Source organism: Rhagoletis pomonella, unplaced genomic scaffold (genome assembly GCF_013731165.1).
Source record: "Rhagoletis pomonella isolate Grant_MI unplaced genomic scaffold, Rhpom_1.0 Rhpom_scaffold_00004, whole genome shotgun sequence".
Lineage (NCBI taxonomy): Eukaryota > Metazoa > Arthropoda > Insecta > Diptera > Tephritidae > Rhagoletis > Rhagoletis pomonella.
Window position 1 is genome coordinate 57,853,333 of NW_023458558.1, and position 6,374 is coordinate 57,859,706.

The following is a 6,374-nucleotide window of genomic DNA, read 5'->3' on the forward strand; positions in this document are numbered from 1 at the left end:
TGTTGTAAAAAATAATAGCTAGGGGGTGTATCCGTGTTGGCTGTAGTACTCGTAAGAGGGGTGAAAGTGGAATGTTTGTTTGTGCCGGCGAATGAACTTGTTGCCACTCAAGGACTCTCTCTCTCACTCAAAAAGCCTCTTTTGCTCGTTATGAAAATTGCACGTGGTGTTGCTCTTGGTGGCACTCAGATTTGAGTCAAAGAGCGGGTATCCTTTGTTGTAGTGCAAAATTTGTTGAATGAAAGGAAGGTGTTTGGATTTTTGTAAATAAATTTAAGCGGCATTCAGTCGATAACGGTGTGCGATTGGCGGCAGTTTTAGTCTGGCGGTGAAAGTGAAAGCGAGCGTTTGAAAGAATTTAAAAGTCCGCGCGATCAAATTTATTTGAATTATGCGATAGCATACATACGTACATATCTATGCATGTGTGAAGATGTGAAATATGAAATGGAAAATAAATGTAATATTCATAAAAAAAATGTGAAGTGTTAACGAAGGAGTTTTAATAATAAAAAAAAATTAGTATTTGCGAAAAAATCGTAAGAAAATAAATTTTGTATAGAAAATTTTGCACAAATGTAGTTTAACAAGGAGGGTGATACTAAGAAATCAAAGTTTCATTTGAGAAGGATAAACCATTTTTGTGTTGTGGGCGATGCAATATAATTAATTTTGTGTGACATACTAACATATGTGTGCACGTTGTTAAATGAATAAAAAAAAAATGCTAAATAACAACGGTCGATGAAATTTGAAAAGAAGTGAACAGCGCCGAAGTTAATTGAGTCTGGAAAAATTAAATAAACAAGTTTAATGGAAACAGTTTACTAAATCCAAAAACCGCCAGCCATTTTATTCTTCCGCCAGCTGTTTCTGGTAGAATGCGAATATAACTGGAATGATATGAAGGCGGATATTCGTGCTGCCTAATGGAACCTGTAGTAAAATTTTAGTGTAAGTCCGCCCAAATAATGAAATAAAAACTTAATTTTCCATTTAGTGAGTCAAAAAATAAATAGTCTTTACTAATACACACAACCTTCTCTATGCACTTTTTCTTTTTAATTTTTGACACTACAACCAGTTTTGTCAGGTTGGGCGGTTTATGGTCAATTCGGCGATATTTCTTTAGATTTTTCCCAAAGAAATACCCAAGCTCGCAAAGGGCTTTCTTGGGCAATTTTTGAAATGGTTTGACGTTTTTTTTCTTCTTGCCGTGCAATTGTATATGGTTAGAAGTTGACAAACCCCTTTCAAAACCCAATAATTCGCTTTGTAACACTGAAAAAAGTACTAGACTAGTACTAGTCCAAGAGCAGGAATGCCTCGGGAAAACGACACGAGTCTAATATACTGCAAGATCTATCAATGCAAATAACAGTGTTGGAAAAATCTCAAGTTTTAAAATGACACAAACAAAGAACGCCGAAACACGTAAACTTAATTTTGGTTCATAGATAATGGATATGTATAGCGTTTTCTCAGATTAGGTAATTTTCACATCGCACGTTTAATATTATATAGAATTACTTAAAAATTGCTTAATTTTTATGAGCAAAAATTCAAACTTTAACAAGGAAAAACTCAAAATAATAATAATGTACTTTTGTCAAAAAACCCTAGCTACCAACGATGAAAAGCGATGCATAAATGAACATGTTTCGAATGGTCAATGAAAATGCGAAATAATTTTTTGTATGAAATAGCAGCAGAACATAATATTACTCATACGTACGGTGACCATTCGTACCGATTTTGGTGGGATAGTACCGATTTTTTAAATTTTAAATTAATTGGAATATTCTTTAAAATTCGGGACGTATAAGTGTTTTGTAAAAACCTTAACAAATATTTTTTGGTTTCTTAGGAATGTTTGTAAATATTAATAAGCAATATTCCATAACGGTCAAACCAAGAATCATAAAAGTTCAAATTTTGTGTCAGTTAATATTTAAGGACTAACTTAGTTGAGGGGAAATTCAACGAAGGTTACTGTTCGGCGGGCTCAAACCCTTTTTCGTTTGTTAGTACTACGTCACTTCCTAGAAGACCAGCAAAGCGACTGTCAGCCATCACATGACGTCACCGTTTGAATATTCACTGTTTTATTGAACATTTTAATTAACAAATAAAGCAAACATTCGTTATTAGCATTAAACACTAATACGCATTTTTTCATTTCTCATTTTCCTTACGTGCGTGAGCCTTAAATCAAAAAGCGCCTGCGCGTAAATAAGATGTGATGTCCGTTTATTCTAAAAACAAAATTACATTTTCGGACTCTATCTTTCAGAAATGTCCCGATTTTTGTCCACAGAAATCTGGTCACCGTACTCAAACGCCTTATCGTACAAAGCCGTACTCGTAGGTGTATACGCGCCCATGGCGTATGAGTAACATTTTCTATGTTACCTAAAGTTTGACTTTTTTCATTCGCAACGCACACTTAAAATGAAAATATCTTGGGAAAATTGCCTGATCTACTAAAACGGCAATCAGATCCGCAATCGCATTGAGAAGTTCACATTACTAAATACTTTACTTAAGAGCCTTGCTTAGAAAATTTGCTGCGCATTTTTTATTGTAAAGCAAAAAGTTTTTACTTTACAAAATTTTGTTTTGGGACATTTCTGGGGTTTATGTGCTTTATTATAATTAGAATTTAAAATGGACTTTAAGTAACAGGGCATGCTTCACAATGGAACTGTCATAGCGGAAGCGTCAACGCCTCCAGTATAGAGTGGATACAGGTACCTTACAGGGAGATGGAGATGATGTCTTGTTATTGCATTCTGCAGAGACTATTATTTTAAAATTTTCTTGGAGGAGGAAATTATCTACGACTAAAGTCACTTTGATCGACACAGAAATAGAATTTTCCAGTGAAGCTCTATGCCTTGGGGTAACTCTTAATAAAACACTCAACTGAAATGCTCATTTGGACACTGTTATGAACAAGGCTATGAAGAACCTATTTGCCTTTTCACGCCTTTTTGGTAAAACGTGGCTCCTTACTCCCAAAAGGACCTGCTGGTTATTCAGCACTGTCGGAAGGTCATTAGTAATATATGCTTACTTAACTGGTGAACTAAGACCACACAAAGAACCGCAAGCACAATCAAAATAAACTGCACAGATCGTTTTGCACTGGCATAGCAGGAGCTATGAAGACTTGCCCGGCTGATGCACTCAGCGCCTTGGTTGGAATACCTCCCTTTCCTATTTTAATAAAATAACAGGTGACCACCACGGCACTAAGAATCCTAGACAGCTGACCTTAAGATGGAATAATGACGGATCATATGTTAGTCCTAATGAAATTCGCGAATGACCCCATTATTGCGAATGCGTAATACAATAGTTCCAAAACTTGAAATTTTTAGGAAATTTGAGGAATGAAGAAACGCGAGAGCTCAATCTCTGTCAATTTGTTCCTTTTAAAATTTGGAACAAAACGCTCTTGAAAGTGCAAGGCTACATTAAAAGCCTTCCCATATACATAGGACGATGGGCCATGCACAATAGTTAACTTTAGAGGTCACGGTGCATATGGCCCATTATAATAATATTGCATGCGCTAATATCGCAACATGGCAATTATCGGCTAACAAAAGTCTGTTTGATCTTATGCGGGGTACCTAGCTGTAAAGTGCTTTGCGCCCAGTTTCCCTAGATAGATGGCGTTTAACTTGTGTGCTCTAGCAGGGAAAGTTTATGGGTGGGATCCTTGACAGAAAGTTACTTTGGATGCCAAATATTGCGGATGAAAATGGCTTCAGTTTCTCTATGGGGCCTCTTTCCAAAGGTAATATATTGGCTAAACGAAACCATAACTAAGCCTATTACATTGTGTGGGTTCTTTGCATGGGCGTAGCCAGGTAGGGGCAGGGGGGTGCTCGAGCCCTCCCCCCCCCTCCCCTAACTTTCAAATTTTCCTTATATATATATAAAATAGTACCCTGAAATGCCAGTTTAATATGGTCGATTATTGACATTTCAGCCCACCTCAGGTTTACTAGATTTTTTATGTACTTTAATTAATGTTTGAAAAAACTATTCAAAGAACGCCACCAAAATAAAACTTACAGTCTAAACTCGCTGAAGAAAAACTAAACTGCTTTCATTACACTTAGCACTTCAGCCGTTTAGTTTGAAAAAAAAAATAGCACAAAGCACACATACCATACAAATGTACATAAGTATGTAAGCGTATTCTGTGACACCATTCCTCTCATTCATTTCGTTTTATATTTCAAATTTGCATAACCCATTTAGCAAGAAACGCACGAAAGCGGCCATAAGTGCATTTATGTATTCACATGAGGTGCATGCAGTGCAGCCGATAACAGTGCAATACTTACTTCCAAAGTTTGAGAACACAAGTGCACACCATCTGGCAACAGCGAATATAAAATAAATATTTTCAAAATTCAATTTCTGTGTCCAGCATACTCGTATTTACATACGTTCTTCAACATATGTCTACAACATTTGGCAACCATGTGACTACAGATACGCTCAAGATTCAGAGTTTATATTTGTTTGGTTATTGGTGTTCTAAATACTCGAAGGGTTTTCTTCTACAGAGTTCACAATTCTATTCAACAAAATGTCAGTGAATTGATCTTTAGGTACGTAATGAAATCTAAAATTATTGGTGTTTGGTCGACGAAGAGTTAGCTATATACTCGGTTGTCCGAAAAGCTCATTATAATTGATAATTATTTCGGTTGGTAGGATAATATAAAATACTTTTTAAACAGCCAAAATCACTGGGCAATAGGAGGAATTTTCAAAAATTGCGAAAGTTGTTTAGAATGCAACTTTTAGAATACAAAATATATATCACACATGAAGCCTTTCCAACCCCATTACGATTGACACCCATATTTTAATAATTCATTTAACATTTTAAATAATTTTAATTTTGAAACAGGTGATAACCCTCTTCAAATAACTTTAGTAGTATTTATAGTGTTCAAACTAAATATCCCTTATCACACTTTTCTCTGACACCAATATATTAATATTTCATATACCTTCTGTGTAAATTAACTAAATTGAACATTTCAAACAGGTACTCACGCTTTTCAAATTTTAATACATATTTAAATTATAATTACCTTAATTTAGGTTCAGTTGAATTTCTCAAACACATGAAAACCCTCATAAATATATTTAAGAAATAAAGCTGAAATTAATTCCGATGGTAGCCATCTTTTAGCAATTCATTAAGCTTATTAAATAATTTAAATATCACTTTACAAACACGTGGCGACCCTCCTCACACGTTCTAAATGTTCAAACTTAAGTTTTTGTAACACTCTTTCGCTTGACACCCGCATGTTCTTATTTCAAATATCTTCCGTAAAAGCTAATTACATTCTATTTTTTGAACAGGTTGCAACCCTCTTCAAAGTAATTTCGCGCTAAGATATTTTTAAATATCTTTCGTCTGACATTGCGACACATATTTAAATTAACTGATGAATTACGTTGAATTTAATTTTTTAAACATGTGGCAACCCCGCTATATAAAGTTAAGAAATAAACACTTTTCAAACCCGCTTCGATTGATACCTGTATTTTAATAATTCATTCAACTAACTTTTAAATAGGTGGCAGCCCTTTTGAAACATTACAAATGTTCAAACTTAATATTTCTTAACACTCTTTCGTTTGATACCCATATTTTTATATTTCATATAACTAGTAAATAGGCTAACTAAATTCGTGATTTCAAGTAGGTGGCAACCCTCTTCAAAAATATATTCAAGCTACTAAATTCTGAAACCCCATTTCTTTTGGCACCCATATGGTGATACCTATTTCCTTTACCTCATTCCCTTAATTCAAATCGAATTTTATTTTTAAACAGGTGGCAACCCTCCTATAGTTAAACCATGACACAAATTTTTTCAAAACCATTTCGATTGATACCCATTTTGGGATAATTGATTTATTTATTTTTTTAAATAATTTGACTACAATTTTTTAAAGGGTGACAACTCTTTTCGAAAAGGTACAGTTCAACAGCCCAAGCCCTTTAATTTTACACCTCATTTTGGAGAAGCGAACGAACGGTGCGGATATGATGGCATTGATTATTAAATAATTTGAATTTAATTGTTCAACAGCTGGCAACCCTTTTCGAAAAACTAAAACCAATTTTCACACCTAAAGGTCAAGAGTTTTAATTTGGCAACCCATTTTTGAAAATCGAGCTAACGGCGCAGATTTATCTGATAGAAAAACTTAGGGTATGTATGTACCAAAAAGCTCGATGCAAAAAACTGAAGTCAACAAATGTATTTTGTGGTTGAAAGAAATTCACAAAACTAGTTTCAACCAGTTTTGTGTATATTTCCTTTTTT